The following is an 18,684-nucleotide window of genomic DNA, read 5'->3' as shown; positions in this document are numbered from 1 at the left end:
GGCACACAATACTCAAGGTGTGGTCTCACCAAGGCCCTGTACACCTGCTCCTGTACTCAAATCCTCTTGCTATGAAGGCCAGCATGCCATTTGCTTTCTTTACTGCCAGCTGTACCTGCATGCCTACCTTCAGTGACTGATGTACCATGACACCCAGGTCTCGTTGCACCTCACCTTTCAATAATCTGTCACCATTCAGATAAGGTGGATGAATTAACTGTGCAAATAGATGTTAACAGATATGATGTGATTGGGATTACAGAGACGTTGCTCCAGGATGATCAGGGCTAGGAACTCAACATCCAAGGGTATTCAACATTCAGGAAGGATAGAATAAAAGGAAAAGGAGATTGGGTAGCATTGCTGGTTAGAGGAGATTAAGGCAATAGTTAGGAAGGACATTAGCTTGGATGATGTGGAATCTATATGGGTAGAGCTGCAGAACACCAAAGGGCAAAAAACGTTAGTGGGAGTTATGTACAGACCTCCAAACAGTAGTAGTGATGTTGGGGGGGGGCATCAAACAGGAAATTAGGGATGCATGCAATAAAGGTGCAGCAGTTATCATGGGTGACTTTAATATGCATATAGATTGGGCTAGCCAAACTGGAAGCAATATGGTGGAGGAGGATTTCCTGGCGTGCATAAGGGATGGTTTTCTAGACCAGTATGTCGAGGAACCAACTAGGGGGGAGGCCATCTTAGACTGGGTGTTGTGTAATGAGAGAGGATTAATTAGCAATCTCGTTGTGCGAGGCCACTTGGGGAAGAGTGACCATAATATGGTGGAATTCTACATTAGGATGGAGAATGAAACAGAGACCATGGTCCAGAACTTAAAGAAGGGTAACTTTGAAGGTATGAGGCGTGAATTGGCTCGGATAGATTGGTGAATGATACTTAAGGGGTTGACAGTGGATGGGCAATGGTAGACATTTAGCGACTGCATGGATGAACTACAACAATTGTACATCCCTGTCTGGCATAAAAATAAAAAAGGGAAGGTGGCTCAACCGTGGCTATCAAGGGAAATCAGGGATAGTATTAAAGCCAAGGAAGTGGCATACAAATTGGCCAGAAATAGCAGCGAACCCGGGGACTGGGAGAAATTTAGAACTCAGCAGAGGAGGACAAAAGGTTTAATTAGGACAGGGACAATAGAGTACGAGAGGAAGCTTGCAGGGAACATTAAAACGGACTGCAAAAGCTTCTATAGATATGTAAAGAGAAAAAGGTTAGTAAAGACAAACGTAGGTCCCCTGCAGTCAGAATCAGGGGAAGTTATAACGGGGAACAAAGAAATGGCAGACCAATTGAACAAGTACTTTGGTTCAGTATTCACTAAGGAGGACACAAACAACCTTCCGGATATAAATGGGGCCAGAGGGTCCAGTAAGAAGGAGGAACTGAGGGAAATCCTTATTAGTCGGGAAATTGTGTTGGGGAAATTGATGGGATTGAAGGCCGATAAATCCCCAGGGCCTGATGGTCTGCATCCCAGAGTACTTAAGGAGGTGGCCTTGGAAATAGCGGATGCATTGACAGTCATTTTCCAACATTCCATAGACTCTGGATCAGTTCCTATGGAGTGGAGGATAGCCAATGTAACCCCACTTTTTAAAAAAGGAGGGAGAGAGAAAACAGGGAATTATAGACCGGTCAGCCTGACATCGGTAGTGGGTAAAATGATGGAATCAATTATTAAAGATGTCATAGCAGCGCATTTGGAAAGAGGTGACATGATAGGTTCAAGTCAGCATGGATTTGTGAAAGGGAAATCATGCTTGACAAATCTTCTGGAATTTTTTGAGGATGTTTCCAGTAGAGTGGACAGGGGAGAAGCAGTTGATGTGGTGTATTTAGACTTTCAGAAGGCTTTCGACCAGATCCCACACAAGAGATTTGTAAAGTCCTGTCCCCTCAGTACAGATTCACACGAGGCATGTAGTGAAGTCAAGGTCACTCTGGACCTGCACCTTTATTTCACAGCTCTGGAATGCTGCACTTGCCTGAGACCTGTCCTTATATACCTGTCTCTTGCAAGTGCACCCCTGGTGGTAAGGTATGCTGGTGGTTACAGGTCATATCTTATTACAGTCATGTATAGCATGTTAGGATACAGTTATATATAATAATGTAAGATACATGACATCACCCTCCTCCAAGGTCTTATTGTCTTTATAGGTTCAGTCTCTCAGGTGGTCTACGCTCTCGCGTGAAGCATCTGAGTTGTGGTTCAGCTGTTTGCCTTGGTGTCTGTTTTTCTTTGGGTGTGGTTGCTGGTATCTCACCTGGGCTGTCTGTTTCGATTGGTGTGATTGTTGTTAACTCGCCTGGGCTGTCTGTTGGGATTGCCCTTTCCTCAGGTTGTTCCCTCTGTCTGTCCACCAGGTGTGGTGCGAGTTCCACATTGTAGTCTGCCTCTGGTTCCGCAGTGTTGTTGGTAAATCTGCTTTTGACTTGGTCTACATGCCTCCGGCAGGTTTTGCCATTGTCCATTTGTACTACCAGTAGCGTGTTTCCTTCCTTGCCCGTTACTGCCCCTGCAAGCCATTTGGGACCCCTGCCATAGTTTAGTACAAATACTTTGTCCCCTATCTCATTCCATCTCCCCCTCGAATTTCTGTCATGGTACTCAGTCAGCTTACGGCGCTTTGCCTCAACGATTTCGTGCATGTCTGGGAGGATTAATGAGAGCCTTGTTTTTAAAGTCCTTTTCATCAACAGTTGCACGGGGGGGGGGGGGGGATCCCAGTCAGTGAGTGCGGACGAGATCTGTATGCCAGCAGCAGTCACGACAGGTGACCCTGCAGCGTGGGACCTTGGATTTTAAGCATGCCTTGATTAATGATTTGCACTGCTCTCTCTGCCTGGCCGTTGGAGGCCGGCTTGAACGGTGCCGTCTTGACGTGATTTATGCCGTGGTCAATTATAAAGTCTTGGAATTCTGCGCTGGTGAAGCACGGACCATTGTCACTGACCAATGTGTCAGGGATTCCGTGCATTGCAAACTTGGTTGCGAGGCTCTCCACAGTGGTGGAGGTTGTGCTCGAGTTTAAAATGGTGCATTCGATCCACTTTGAAAATGCATCTACAACTACGAGGAACATTTTGCCCATGAATGGGCCCGCATAGTCTACGTGCACCCGCGACCACGGTTTGGTAGGCCAGGGGCTCAGTGGAGCCTCCCTGGGGGCATTGCTCAGTTGGGCACAAATGGTGCACCTTCGGACGCAGAGCTCCAAGTCCGCGTCAATACCAGGCCACCAGACGTGGGATCTGGCTATGGCCTTCATGAGAACGATCCCCGGGTGCTCGCGATGGACCTCCGGACAAATGCCTCTCTGCCTCGCAGAGGCATGACTACTTGGCTGCCCCACATCAGGCAGTCTGCTTGTAGTGATAGCTCATGCATGCGCCTGTGAAAGGGTTTTAATTCCTCGGGGCAGGCATCGCGAGCCTCTGCCCAGTCACCGGTTAGGACACATCTTTTTAGTAAGGATAACGTGAGGTCACTGGCCGTCCAGGCTCTGATTTGGCGAGCCGTCATGGGCGAACCTGTGGACTCAAAGGCATTGATTGCCATGACTATCTCACAGTCCTGTTCGTCAGACCCTTCCGTGGTCGCCAGGGGTAGCCTGCTGAGCGCGTCAGCACAGTTGTCTGTGCCTTATTGTGTAGTCGTAGGACGCCAGCATGAGTGCCCACCGTTGAATTCGTGCCGAGGCGTTGCCGTTTATTGCCTTGCTCTCGGATAGGATGGACGTGAGGGGCTTGTGGTCGGTTTCTAACGCAAACTTGGCCCCGAAAAGGTATTGGTGCATCTTTTTGACGCCGTACACGCACACGAGCGCCTCCTTCTTTATCATTCCGTACCCGAGCTCCGCCCGTGAAAGTGACCTGGAGGCATAAGCTATGGGTTGTAATTTGCCCGCACTATTGACATGTTGCAAAATGCACCCGACCCCATACGCTGATGCATCACATGTGAGAACTAGCTTTTTACCTGGGTCAAAGAAAGTCAAAACACTGTTGGAACACAGAAGGTTGCGAGCCTTATTGAAGGCGCGTTCCTGGGCGTCCCCCCAAAACCAATTGCACCCCTTCCTGAGTAGCACGTGGAGAGGCTCCAGCAGCGTGCTTAAGTTCTGCATTAAGTTCCCAAAGTAATTGAGTAGCCCGAGAAAGGCGCGCAGTTCTGAGACATTCCGGGGCCTGGGTGCCAGGCGAATTGCTTCTGTTTTGGACTCTGTTGGGCGGATTCCATCAGCGGCAATCCTTCTGCCCAAAAATTCAACCTCGGGTGCGAGAAACAGGCACTTGGATTTCTTGACTCGTAGGCCTACCCGATCCAACCGCTTTAGTACTTCCTCCAAATTACGGAGGTGGGAGTCAGTGTCCCTGCCCGTGATAAATATGTCGTCTTGAAATACAACCGTCCCTGGGATGGACTTGAGCAGACTCTCCATGTTGCGCTGGAATATGGCAACTGCCGACCTGATACCGAATGGGCATCGATTGTACATGAAAAGGCCTCGATGTGTGTTGATGGTGGTGAGTAGCTTGGATTCCTCGGTCAATTCTTGCGTCATATACGCAGATGTGAGGTCTAATTTTGAGAAAAGTTTACCTCCAGCCAATGTGGCAAATAAGTCCTCCGCTCTGGGTAACGGGTACTGGTTCTGTAGGGAGACTCTGTTTATGGTAGATTTGTAGTCCCCACAGATTCGTACGGATCCATCAGGCTTCATGACTGGGACGATGGGACTTGCCCAGTCGCTAAATTCCACAGGTGATATAATGCCTTCCCGCAGAAGCCTGTCTAGTTCGTGTTCAATCTTTTCCCTCATCACATAGGGTGCAGCTCTGGCCTTGTGATGGACCGGTCTAGCATCCTGTGTGATGTAGATTTTGACTTTGGCCCCTTTGAAAGTGCCCACACCTGGCTGAAAGAGATGTTCAAATCGCTTTATAACTGTTGAGCAGGAGGTCCGTTCCTCTAATGACATGGCATGGACATCATCCCATTTCCAGTTTAGTTTTGCTAGCCAGCTTCTCCCCAGCAGTGCTGGGGGGTCTCCGGGCACAATCCACAGGGGAAGTCGGTTCACTGTCCCTTTGTGTGTGACAGAGAGCATGGCGCTGCCGAGGACTGGTACGATTTCTTTGGTATAGGTCCTTAGTGTGGTGTCGACCCTTGTGAGTTTTGGTCTGTCTCTTTTATGCGGCCACAGTTGTTCAAATTGTTGAGCGCCCATGAGAGATTAACTCGCTCCCGTATCCAGCTCCATGTTGACAGATATCCCATTGAGTAGGACCCTCATCATTATAGGAGGCGTCCTGTTGTAGGAGCAGCGGCCATTGATCGTGTTGACCCGCTGTACATTGGTGTCCCGGGTACTGTCCCCACCATCTTCTGGTCCGCTTTCCGACCCATCCGATTCGTATACCAGCCGAGCTGCCGTTTTTTTGTACATGCGGGCCAAATGCCCTGTATATTCACAATTTCTGCATACAGCCGGCTGAAATCGACATCCCCTTGACGAGTGCCCACCCCCACACCTCCAGCACAGACCTGTTCCATTGTTTAAAGTGTTCCCAAAGAATGAGCTGCGTCTGGCTGATCTCTCTTGAGCTTCTCAGTTTGTAGTTGATTGCTCGCATTGTGGGTTAATGAGGTGTGAACGGCCGTTCCTGTGACCCTTGATGGCTTCTACCTGCTGTCGAGAGCCTGTTCTCCCAGTTTTGTCTGTGTGTGGAGGTAGCAGCTTGTTTAGTGCTGTGAACTCCTTGTTCCGATATTTCGTTAGTTGTCGTACCTGCATTGTAAATCAACCTCGTTTCTTCTTCCCATGCCAAGAATGTCTGTGCAACCAGTGCTGCTGCCTCTAAGGTCAGGTTCTTGGTCTCTATGAGCTTTCGGAATATGCCTGCATGGCCTATTCATTCAATGAAAAAGTGTCTCAGCATTTCTCTCCTCAGTTCATCGGAGAATTCACATAAACTAGCCAACCTCCGAAGTTCCGCCACGAAGTTGGGTATGCTCTGGCCCACACAGCGTCTGTAGTTGTAGAAGCTGTGTCTGGCCATGTGTAGGCTGCTCGCTGGCTTCAGGTGGTCTCTTACCAGTGTGCTCAATTCTTCAAACTACTTGCTTGCTGGTTTCTCGGGTGCCATCAGGTCCTTCATTAAAGCGTATGTTTTCGAGCCACAGCTGGTCAAGAGATGGGCTCTTCTCTTGTCTGCCTTATCGTCGCCTAACCAGTCTTTGGTTACAAAGCCTTGCTGGAGCCTTTCTATAAAGTCCTCCCAATTGTCTCCCGCATTGTACTTTTCATCTGATCCGTTGTTTGCCATTCTGTGGATTCTGTAATCCCGTAACTCGTCGCCACTGTAAAGTCCTGTCCCCTCAGTACAGATTCACACGAGGCATGTAGTGAAGTCAAGGTCACTCTGGACCTGCACCTTTATTTCACAGCTCTGGAATGCTGCACTTGCCTGAGACTTGTGCTTATATACCAGTTTCTTGCAAGTGCACCCCTGGTGGTAAGGTATGCTGGTGGTTGCAGGTCATACCTTATTATAGTCATGTATAGCATGTTAGGATACAGTTATATATAATAATGTAAGATACATGACAAGATTAATGTGCAAAGTTAAAGCACATGGGATTGGGGGTAGTGTGCTGATGTGGATTGAGAACTGGTTGACAGACAGGAAGCAAAGAGTAGGAGTAAATGGGTACTTTTCAGAATGGCAGGCAGTGACTAGTGGGGTACCGCACAGTTCTGTGCTGGGGCCCCAGCTGTTTACATTGTACATTAATGATTTAGATGAGGGGATTAAATGTAGTATTTCCAAATTTGCGGATGACACTAAGTTGGGTGGCAGTGTGAGCTGCAAGGAGGATGCTATGAGGCTGCAGAGTGACTTGGATAGGTTAGGTGAGTGGGCAAATGCATGGCAGATGAAGTATTATTTGGATAAATGTGAGGTTATCCACTTTGGTGGTAAAAACAGAAAGACAGACTATTATCTGAAAGGGGAGGTGCAACGAGACCTGGGTGTCATGGTGCATCAGTCATTGAAGGTTGGCATGCAGATACAGCAGGCGGTGAAGAAAGCAAATGGCATGTTGGCCTTCATAGCAAGGGGATTTGAGTACAGGGGCAGGGAGGTGTTACTACAGTTGTACAGGGCCTTGGTGAGACCACACCTAGAGTATTGTGTACAGTTTTGGTCTCCTAACTTGAGGAAGGACATTCTTGCTATTGAGGGAGTGCAGCGAAGGTTCACCAGACTGATTCCCGGGATGGCGGGACTGACATATCAAGAAAATCAAGAAAGACTGGATCAACTGGGCTTGTATTCACTAGAGTTCAGAAGAATGAGAGGGGATCTCATAAAAACGTTTAAAATTCTGATGGGTTTAGACAGGTTAGATGCAGGAAGAATGTTCCCAATGTTGGGGAAGTCCAGAACCAGGGCTTACAGTCTAAGGATAACGGGTAAGCCATTTAGGACCGAGATGAGGAGAAACTTCTTCACCCAGCGAGTGGTGAACCTGTGGAATTCTCTACCACAGAAAGTTGTTGAGGCCAATTCACTAAATATATTCAAAAAGGAGTTAGATGTAGTCCTTACTACTTGGGGGATCAAGGGGTATGGCGAGAAAGCAGGAATGGGGTACTGAAGTTGCATGTTCAGCCATGAACTCATTGAATGGCGGTGCAGGCTCAAAGGGCCGAATGGCCTACTCCTGCACCTATTTTCTCTGTTCCTCTGTAATAATCTGCCTTCCTGTTTTTGCCACCAAAGTGGATAACCTCACATTTATCCACATTATACTGCATCTGCCATGCATTTGCCCAATCACCTAACCTGTCTCAGTCAACCTGCAGCCTCTTGGCATCCTCCTCACAGCTCACACTGCCACCCAGCTTAGTGTCATCTGCAAACTTGGAGATATTACATTCAATTCCTTCGTCCAAATCATTAATGTATATTGTAAAGAGCTGGGGTCCCAGCAGTGAACCTTGTGGCACCCCACTAGTCACTGCCTGCCATTCTGAAAAGGACCCGCTTATTCCCACTCTTTGCTTCCTGTCTGCCAACCAGTTCTCTATCCACGTCAGAACATTACCCCCAATACCATGTGCCTTAATTTTGCACACTAATCTCTTGTGTGGGACCTTGTCAAAAGCATTTTGAAAGTCCAAATACACCACATCTGCTGGTTCTCCCTTATCCACTCTACTAATTACATGCTCAAAAAACTCAAGATTTGTCGAGCATGATTTCCCTTTCATAAATCCATGCTGACTTGGACCGATCCTGTCACTGCTTTCCAAATGTGCTGCTATTACATCTTTAATAATTGATTCCAGCATTTTCCCCACTACCGATGTCAGGCTAACCGGTCTATAATTCCCTGTTTGCTCTCTCCCTCCTTTTTTAAAAAGTGGGGTTACATTAGCTACCCTCCAATCCATCGGTACTGATCCACAGGCCATGGAATTTTGGAAAATGACCACCAATGCATCTACTATTTCTAGGGTAATTTCCTTAAGTACTCTGGGATGCAGACTATCTGGCCCTGGGGATTTATTGGCTTTCAGTTCCATCAGTTTCCCCAACACCATTTCCTGGCTAATAAGGATTTCCCTCAGTTCCTTCTTCTCGCTAGACCCTCGGTCCCCTCATATTTTCGGGAGGTTACATAGAAACATAGAAAATAGGTGCAGGAGTAGGCCATTCAGCCCTTCTAGCCTGCACCGCCATTCAATGATTTCATGGCTGAACATGCAACTTCAGTACCCCATTCCTGCTTTCTCGCTATACCCCTTGATCCCCCTAGTACTAAGGACTTCAGCTAACTCCCTTTTGAATATATTTAGTGAATTGGCCTCAACTACTTTCTGTGGTAGAGAATTCCACAGGTTCACCACTCTCTGGGTGAAGAAGTTTCTCCTTATCTCGGTCCTAAATGGTTTACCCCTTATCCTTAGACTGTGACCCCTGGTTCTGGACTTCCCCAACATTGGGAACATTCTTCCTGCATTTAACCTGTCTAAACCCGTCAGAATTTTAAACGTTTCTATGAGGTCCCCTCTCATTCTTCTGAACTCCAGTGAATACAAGCCCAGTTGATCCAGTTTTTCTTGATAGGTCAGTCCCACCATCCCGGGAATCAGTCTGGTTACTCGTGTCTTCCTTAGTGAAGGCAGAACCAAAGTATTTGTTCAATTGGTCTGCCGTTTTCTTGTTCCCCATTATGAATTCACCTGATTCTGACTGCAAGGGTTCAAGGGTACATTAGTGTTCACTAATCTTTTTCTCTTCACATATCTATAGAAGCTTTTGCAGTCAGTTTTTATGTTCCCTGCAAGCTTCCTCTCATACTCTATTTTCCCCCTCCTAATTAAACCCTTAGTCCTACTGTCCTGAATTCTAAATTTCTCCGAGTCCTCAGGTTTGCTGCTTTTTCTAGCCAATTTATATGCCTCTTCCTTGGATTTAACACTATTCCTAATTTTCCTTGTTAGCCACGATTGAGCCACCTTTCCTGTTTTATTTTTACGCCAGACAGGGATGTACAATAGTTGTAATTCATCCATGTGATCTTTAAATGTCTGCCATTGCTTATCCACCATCAATCCTTTAAGTATCATTCGCCAGTCTATCCTAGCCAAATCACGTCTCATACCATCGAAGTTTCCTTTCTTTAAGTTCAGGATCCTAGTCTCTGAATTAACTGTGTCGCTCTCCATTTTAATGAAGAATTCTACCATATTATGGTCACTATTCCCCAAGGGGCCTCGCACGACCAGATTGCTAATTAATCCTCTCTCGTTACACAAGACCCATTCTAGGATGGCCTGCTCGCTAGTTGGTTCCGCGACATATTGGTCTAGAAAACCATCCCTTATACACTCCAGGAAATCCTCCTCCACAGTATTGCTACCAGTTTGGTTAGCCCAATCAATATGTAGGTTAAAGTCACCCATGATAACTGCTGTACCTTTATTGCACGCGTCCCTAATTTCCTGTTTGATGCCATCCATAATCTCCCTACTACTGTTTGGTGGTCTGTACACAACTCCCACTAACGTTTTCTGCCCTTTGGTGTTTCGTAGCTCTACCCATACAGATTCCACATCATCCACGCTAATGTCCTTCCTTACTATTGCGTTAACCGCCTCTTTAACCATTAACGTTACCCCACCTCCTTTTCCTTCCTGTCTATCCTTCCTGAATATTGAATACCCCTGGATGTTGAATTCCCAGCCTTGTTACCCTGGAGCCATGTCTCCGTAATCCCAATTACATCATACCCGTTAACAGCTATCTCCGCAGTTAATTCATCCACCTTATTACGAATGCTCCTCGCATTGAGACTCAGAGCCTTCAGGCTTGTTTTTTTAACACTCTGTCCTTTTAGAATTATGTTGTAATGTGGCCCTTTTTGATTTTTGCCCTTGATTTCTCTGCCCTCCACTCTTCCTTTTCTCCTTCCTACCTTTTGCTTCTGCCCCCTTTTTACTTCCCTCTGTCTCCCTGCATAGGTTCCCATCCCCCTGCCATTTTATTTTAACCCCTCCCCAACAGCACTAGCAAACACTCTCCCTAGGACATCGGTTCCAGTCCTGCCCAGGTGCAGACCGTCCGGTTTGTACTGGTCCCACCTCCCCCGGAACCGGTTCCAATGCCCCAGGAATTTGAATCCCTCCTCCTTGCACCATTCCTCAAGCCATGTATTCATCTGAACTATCCTGCGATTCCTACTCTGACTAGCACGTGGCACTGGTAGCAATCCTGAGATTACTACCTTTGAGGTTCTACTTTTTAAATTTAACTCCTAGCTCCCTAAATTTAGCTTGTAGGACCTTATCCCATTTTTTTTTATCTGTATCGTTGGTACCTATATGCACCGCGAAAGCACAAAAGGCACCCGCCCCCAGAAAGCATTTTTAAATCAGCTTTAGATATCAAACTTGAAACAAGTCTTTTTATTTCTTGGCCAAACCCAATGACAGGAGTGGTACCCTTCCCTCCTCAAATCCTTCTTCCCTTTTTATTGGGGTGTGGGGAGAGGTTTTAACACCTTGCAACCAACGGTTGCGCTCGAATCGTGGAAATCAATCACATGGACCCATGTCCTGCCAGTCCAAGGGCGTTACATCAGAATTAGGAGTAGGCCATTTGGCCCCTCGAGCCTGCTCCGCCATTCAATGAGATCCTGGCTGATCTTCTACCTCAACTCCACTTTCCTGTACTGTCCCCATATCCCTTAATATCCAAAAATGTATCGATCTCTGTCTTGGCTCAATGACTGAGCTTCCACAGCCCTCTGGGGTAGAGAATTCCAAAGATTCACCACCCTCTGAGTGAAGAAATTTCTCCTCATCCATAGAAACATAGAAAATAGGTGCAGGAGTAGGCCATTCAGCCTTTCTAGCCTGCACCACCATTCAATGAGTTCATGGCTGAACGTGCAACTTCAGTACCCCATTCCTGCTTTCTCGCCAAACCCCTTGATCCCCCTAGTAGTAAGGACTTCATCTAACTCCCTTTTGAATATATTTAGTGAATTGGCCTCAACAACTTTCTGTGGTAGAGAATTCCACAGGTTCACCACTCTCTGGGTGAAGAAGTTTCTCCTCATCTCGGTCCTAAATGGCTTACCCCTTATCCTTAGACTGTGTCCCCTGGTTCTGGACTTCCCCAACATTGGGTACATTCTTCCTGCATCTAACCTGTCTAACCCCGTCAGAATTTTAAACGTTTCTATGAGGTCCCCTCTCATTCTTTTGAACTCGTGAATACAAGCCCAGTTGATCCAGTCTTTCTTGATAGGTCAGTCCCGCCATCCCGGGAATCAGTCTGGTGAACCTTCGCTGCACTCCCTTAGAACCCGAGTCCTAAATGGCCAGCCACTTATTCTGAGACTGTCACCCCTGGTTCTGGACTCCGCATCCAGGGGAAACATCCTCTCTGCATCTACCCTGTCAAGCCCTGTATGTGTATGTTTCAATGAGATCACCTCATTCTTCTAAACTTGAGAATATTGGCCTAGTCTACTCAATCTCTCCTCATAGGACAATTCCCTCTTCCCAGGAATCAGTCTGGTGAACTTTCATTGTATTCCCTCCATGACAAGTACAGGTTGAACCTTCCTTATCAGGAACCCTCGGGACCTGGCCTGTTCTGGATAAGGGATTTTTCTGGACGAGGGTGGTCACATTAAATTGGATGGCACAGGTGCCGAGAAAGGGATAACGGGGCAGGCTGGCTGGCTTGGGGCTGGGAGTGCGGCAGAGATCATTGGTGGGGGGGGGGGGGGGAAGGGGCGGTGGATCGCAGGGTCAGGCCAGCGATTGCGGGAGTCGGCAGCGAGGAAGGATTTCAATTTGTTCATGCTGGAGTTCTACGCGTGTGCTACCCGGTGTCCGGGAATGGTCCTGGATAATGGCGTTCTGGATAAGGGCGGTTCAACCTGTATACCCTTCCTTAGGCATGGAGACCAAAACTGTACAAAATACAGTTATCTGTGATTTATTCCCAGCTGCCACAGCTATCGAGGGACAGAGCTTTGGATGTGAAGTGCTTCCCTCGTCAGGAGCAGTGCGTGGTTCATTCTTGTCCCAAGTTTTTCCAAGTTCTAGCTTGCTCCCCTGCCGGGAGACACATCAGCACGATTCTGGCTTTGATACCCACTTTGTGCCGTTAGCCGATCTCGCCAATTGAAGCACTACGATTTGCATGCGCGTGGCCGAATTCAGGGCTGCCGACTGAAGATTCACCTATTCCCTCGAGTTTAGAAGATTAACGGGTGATCTGATCGAAGTGTTTGGGTCGGTTAAAGGGATTCCACAGGGTAGACAGAGAGAAACTATTTCCTCTGGTGGTGAGGGTTTGTCCAGAACGAGTGGGCATAACCTTATAATTAGAGTCAGGCCGTTCAGGGGTGATGCGAGGAAGCATTTCTTCACACAAAGGGTGGTGTCAATTTAGAAAACTCTGCCCTAAAAAGCTGTTGAGGCTAGGGGCCGGTGAAAATTTCAAAACTGAGACGGGTATGTGTTTGTTCAGCAATGGCATGAAGGGTTACGGAAAGAAGTTGGGCAAATGGAATTTACAGATCAGCCTTGATCTAATTGTATGGCGGAACTGGCTCGAGGGGCCGAATGAATGGCCTTAGCCTGTTCCTACATGAACAAAGTCCTTTAAAAAAAAAAACAAGAGTCAGGATTGAAGCCGTTGGGATTGATGGCAGACGACCAAAGACTGTTGTTACGGCCGTGAGAATCATTTTATTTACAATTATCAGCGATGTTCAACATTTCCCAGAGACACATGTAACAGGCAGGGCAGGCTCGGAGGGACATCAGGCAAGTGTCTATCTGTTTATCTTCAGTACCGATGAAGGGAAGAGACAGTCTGGTTACCAGGATGACAAAAGAAAGAATTTACATTTAAATAGCGCCTTTCATGATCTCAGGATGTCCCAAAGTGCGTTACAGCCAATTAAGTACTTTTGAGGTGGAGTCATTGTAATAATGTAGCCAATTTTGCACAAGGCAAGCTCTCACAGGCAGCAATGCGATGATCAGTTTTTGTAGTAATGGTGGTTGAGGGATAAATATTGACCAGGACACTGGGGCGAACTCCCCTGATCTTGGAATAGTGGCCGTGGGATCTTTTACCTCCACCCGAGGGGGCAGATGGAGCCTCGGTTTAACGTCTCATCCGAAAGACGGCACCTCCAACAGTGCAGCACTCCCTCAGCACTGGAGTGTCAGCCTAGATTTTTTGCTCAGGTTCCTGGAGCGGGACTTGAACCCACAACCTTCTGACTCAAGAGGTGAGAGAGCTGCCCGCTGAGCCTCGGCTGCCAATAATTAGAAAGGGAGTATGGGTGGGAAGGAGAGCGGTTGGCAATTCAGTACTGAATCAGTACGAGATCGGGAGAATTGTGAAATGGGGGGGGGGGGGGGCGTCTGTAGGGCTCTGGCCGCTGGAGTTGGTTCAGACAGCACACCGCAGTTGGGCACCATTTTATCTGGCTCGCAGGTCCGCACCAACACAGATTCGCGACTCTCACCAAGAGAGAGGCGGCTGCAGAAAAAGCCGAGGTGTCCTGCACTCTGATCGAGGCGGCCACGGGGTAATCGGGGAGTCAAACGCTGGATTGATCTGCAGCCTCCCTTTAATCGAATAAATTCCCTTCTTTCCTTTGCCGGGATTTCTGGGCCCCAATCCGCTCCCCCCAGCGAGGAGGACAGAGGAAGAGTTGCTTCCCAATCCTGGCTTAGTTGCGAGAAGGTGTGTGGCGTGTGCCAAGTGTGAATTTCCTCCGCTGCTTCACAGTGACTGCGCGCTTTGGGCAAACTCTTACATCCATCAGACGCCTGCTGACTCAACGATAGCGAATAAAAGGGGTCACACGGAGCTCTTCAGACCAGTCTTTGCAAACGCCGCACACGCAGTCCAGGCCGTTCCATCACCTCTCCAGTCCCTCTGGGGTTCCCCCTCGCCCGCGCTCTCTCTCCCCTACCCGACTCTTCAGTAGCTCTTCTCGTTCCTCCTCAATCCGCTTCTGCTCTTCCTCGTGCTGCTGCCTCAGCTTCCGTTCCATCTCCTCGGGAATCTCCACTTCCAGCAGATTCTCCATCCCGGCCTCGGGCTCATCCGAGATCAGCACCTGGGTGAGGGAGACACAACCGACTCACGTTATCCAGGATCACGCGCGACATCTTGGTCATCATATTGTGTCGGCCGTGGCTCAGTGGGCAGCACTCTCGCCTCTCAATCAGAAGGTCGTAGGTTCAAGTCCCACTCCAGAGGCTGCAGCACAAAATCCAGGCTGACCCTCCCCCAGTGCAGTACTGAGGGAGCGCCGCACTGTCGGAGGGGCAGTGGTGAGGGAGCGCCGCACTGTCGGAGGGGCAGTGGTGAGGGAGCGCCGCACTGTCGGAGGGGCAGTGGTGAGGGAGCGCCGCACTGTCGGAGGGGCAGTGGTGAGGGAGCGCCGCAATGCCGGAGGGCAGTACTGAGGGTGCGCCGCACTGTCGGAGGGGCAGTACTGAGGGAGCGCCGCACTGTCGGAGGGGCAGTACTGAGGGGGGGCAGTACTGAGGGAATCTGCTGCAATGTTGGAGGGGCAGTACTGAGGGAGCGCGCCTTGTCTTTCAGATGAGACTTTAAACCAAAGCCCCTTCTGCCCTCTCAGATGGACGTAAAAGATACCATGCCCACTATTGGAAGAAGAGCAGGGGCGTTCTCTCCAGTGTCTTAGCCAATATTTATCCAGCAGCCAACATCACAAAAACAGGTTACCTGGCCATTAAGGACAGTTAGCACGGATTTAAGGGAAGATCGTGTTTGACTAACCTGATTGAATTTTTTGAGGAGGTAACCAAGAGGGTCGATGAGGGTAGTGCGTACGATGGTAGTATATATGGACTTTAGCAAGACATGGTAGACTGGTCATGAAGGTTAAAGCTCATGGGATACAGGGCAAAGTGGCAAGTTAGATCCAAAATTGGCTTGGAGGTAGAAACATAGAAAATAGGTGCAGGAGTAAGCCATTCGGCCCTTCGAGCCTGCACCGCCATTCAATGAGTTCATGGCTGAACATGCAACTTCAGTACCCCATTCTTGCTTTCTTGCCATACCCTTTGATCCCCCTAGTAGTAAGGACTACATCTAACTCCTTTTTGAATATATTTAGTGAACTGGTCTCAACAACTTTCTGTGGTAGAGAATTCCACAGGTTCACCACTCTCTGGGTGAAGAAGTTTCTCCTCATCTCAGTCCTAAATGGTTTACCCCTTATCCTTAGACTGTGACCCCTGGTTCTGGACTTCCCCAACATTGGGAACATTCTTCCTGCATCTAACCTGTCTAAACCCGTCTGAATTTTAAACGTTTCTATGAGATCCCCTCTCACTCTTCTGAACTCCAGTGAATACAAGCCCAGTTGATCCAGTCTTTCTTGATATGTCAGTCCTGCCATCCCGGGAATCAGTCTGGTGAACCTTCGCTGCACTCCCTCAATAGCAAGAATGTCCTTCCTCAAGTTAGGAGACCAAAACTGTACACAATTCTCCAGGTGTGGCCTCACCAAGGCCCTGTACAACTGTAGTAACACCTCCCTGACCCTGTACTCAAATCCCCTCGCTATGAAGGCCAACATGCCATTTGCTTTCTTAACCACCTGCTGTACCTGCATGCCAACCTTCAATGACTGATGTACTATGACACCCAGGTCTCGTTGCACCTCCCCTTTTCCTAATCTGTCACCATTCAGATAATAGTCTGTCTCTCAGTTTTTACCACCAAAATGGATAAACTCACATTTATCCACATTATACTTCATCTGCCATGCTTTTGTCCACTCACCTAACCTATCCAAGTCACTCTGCAGCCTCATCGCATCCTCCTCGCAGCTCACACTGCCACCCAACTTAGTGTCATCCGCAAATTTGGAGATACTACAAATTTATCCCCTCGTCTAAATCATTAATGTACAATGTAAACAGCTGGGGCCCCAGCACAGAACCTTGCGGTACCCCACTAGTCACTGCCTGCCATTCTGAAAAGTACCCATTTACTCCTACTCTTTGCTTCCTGTCTGCCAACCAGTTCTCAATCCACATCAGCACACGAGGTAGGAAGCAAAGGGTAATGATTGATGGATGTTTTTGTGACTGGAAGAATGTTTCCAGTGGGGTTCCGCAGGGCTCAGTACTGGGTCCCTTGCTTTTTGTGGTATATATCAACGATTTAGATTTGAATATAGGAAGTATGATTAAGAAGTTTGCAGACGACACTAAAATGGGCTGTGTGGTTAATAATGACGAGGAAAGTCATGGACTGCAGGAGGATATCAATCTACTGGTCAGGTGGGCAGAGCAGTGGCAAATGGAATTTAATTCAGAGAAGTGTGAGATGATGCACTTTGGGAGGGCTAATAAGGAAAGGATATACACGTTAAGCGGTAAGCCACTTAATAGTGTAGATGAACAAAGGGACCTTGGAGTGCTTGTCCCTGAAAGTAGCAGGCCAGGTGGATAAGGTGGTTAAGAAGGCATAAGGAATGCTTGCCTTTATTGGCCGAGGCATAGAATATAAGAGCAGGGAGGTTATGCTTAAATTGTATAATACTTTGGGTAGGCCACAGTTGGAGTACTGCGTGCAGTTCTGGTCGCCATATTATAGGAAGGATGTGATTGCACTAGAGAGGGTGCAGAGGAGATTTACTAGGATGCTGCCTGGAATGGAGAATCTTAGTTATGAGGACAGATTGGATAGGCTGGGTTTGTTCTCATTGGAACAGAGGAGGTTGAGAGGAGACCTCATTGAGGTGTACAAAATATTGAGGGGCCTGGACATAGTGGATAGTAAGGGCTAATTTCCATTGGTGGAGGGGTCTATTATGAGGGGGCATAGTTTTAAGGTGGTTGGTGGAAGGTTTAGAGGAGATTTGAGGGGGGGCTTCTTTATGCAGAGGGTTGTGGGGATCTGGAACTCGCTGCCTGGAAGAGAGTTGGATGCAGAAACTCTCACCACTTTTAAGAGATGGTTGGATGGGCACTTAAAGTGCAGCAACCTGCAGGGTTACGGACCTAGAGCTGGTAATTGGGATTAGACTGGATGACCTTTTGTTGGATGGAGCAGATATAATGGTAAGTACTGCAGGGAATAGAATATGGCCATGGTGATCTCCTGGACTAGTTTCGATCGCCTGGATGGGTCAGAGAGGAATTTTCCCAGATTTTTTCTCCCTAAATTGGCCTGGGTTTTTAAATCTGGTTTTTGCTTCTCCCAGGAGATCACATGGCTCCAGTTGGGTGTAGAATTTTTCAGTGCAAGGGATGTCACAGTTGTGTGAGGTGGACTGGTTGGGCTGGGTGCTCTTTGCGTTTCCGTCATTGTTCATAGGTTTATATGTAACCTTTAGGGCTGCTGACCAAGGGCCGTGCGGCTCTTTGTCGCCCGGCACGGACACGATGGGCCAAAATGACCTCCTTCTGCGCTGTAAATTTCTATGTCTCTATTTATCCCATTACCGTTTGTGGGAGCTTGCTGTGCACAAATTGCCCGCTGCAATATTACAGCAGTGACTGCACTTCAAAAGTACTCCCTTAGCTGTAAAGTGTTTTGGAATATTCCGAGGTTGTGAAAGGCGCTATAGAAATACAAGTTAATTAATGTAGCTTGATGGTCTTTCCCTGTTGATTCATTCGGGGTTGAATTATATTCAGACAATGTGGCTCAGTAGGTTGAAGCACACGAGCCAGTGCTTTCATCCGTGACCTATGCCCAGTGAGCGGATCGCTACTGGGCAGCACTTTGTCGTGCTGCTACTTCAGTCTCGGGGTAGCTGGTTTCGGCGGGGGTTGGGAAATTAGCAAAGATTTCCACGGCTGAGCAGCATCCAATCGCCCCAGCCGATACCATGTGTGACATCTGGTGAGGGCCGGATCGAGTTTGGCCGATCCCCGCCTCCGCCTCCGCCCCCCCCCCTCCCGCCTCCACCCCCCCCTCCCGCCTCCAACCCCCCCACTCCCACCTCTCCACCCCCCCCCCTCCCGCCTCCAACCCCCCCCCCCCCTCCCACCTCTCCACCCCCCCCCACCACCTCTCCACCCCCCCCTCCCACCTCCACCCCCCCCTCCC

The sequence above is a fragment of the Pristiophorus japonicus genome, unplaced genomic scaffold (assembly GCF_044704955.1).
Source record: "Pristiophorus japonicus isolate sPriJap1 unplaced genomic scaffold, sPriJap1.hap1 HAP1_SCAFFOLD_1311, whole genome shotgun sequence".
In the NCBI taxonomy this organism is placed as follows: domain Eukaryota; kingdom Metazoa; phylum Chordata; class Chondrichthyes; family Pristiophoridae; genus Pristiophorus; species Pristiophorus japonicus.
This window is presented reverse-complemented; position numbering follows the sequence as displayed.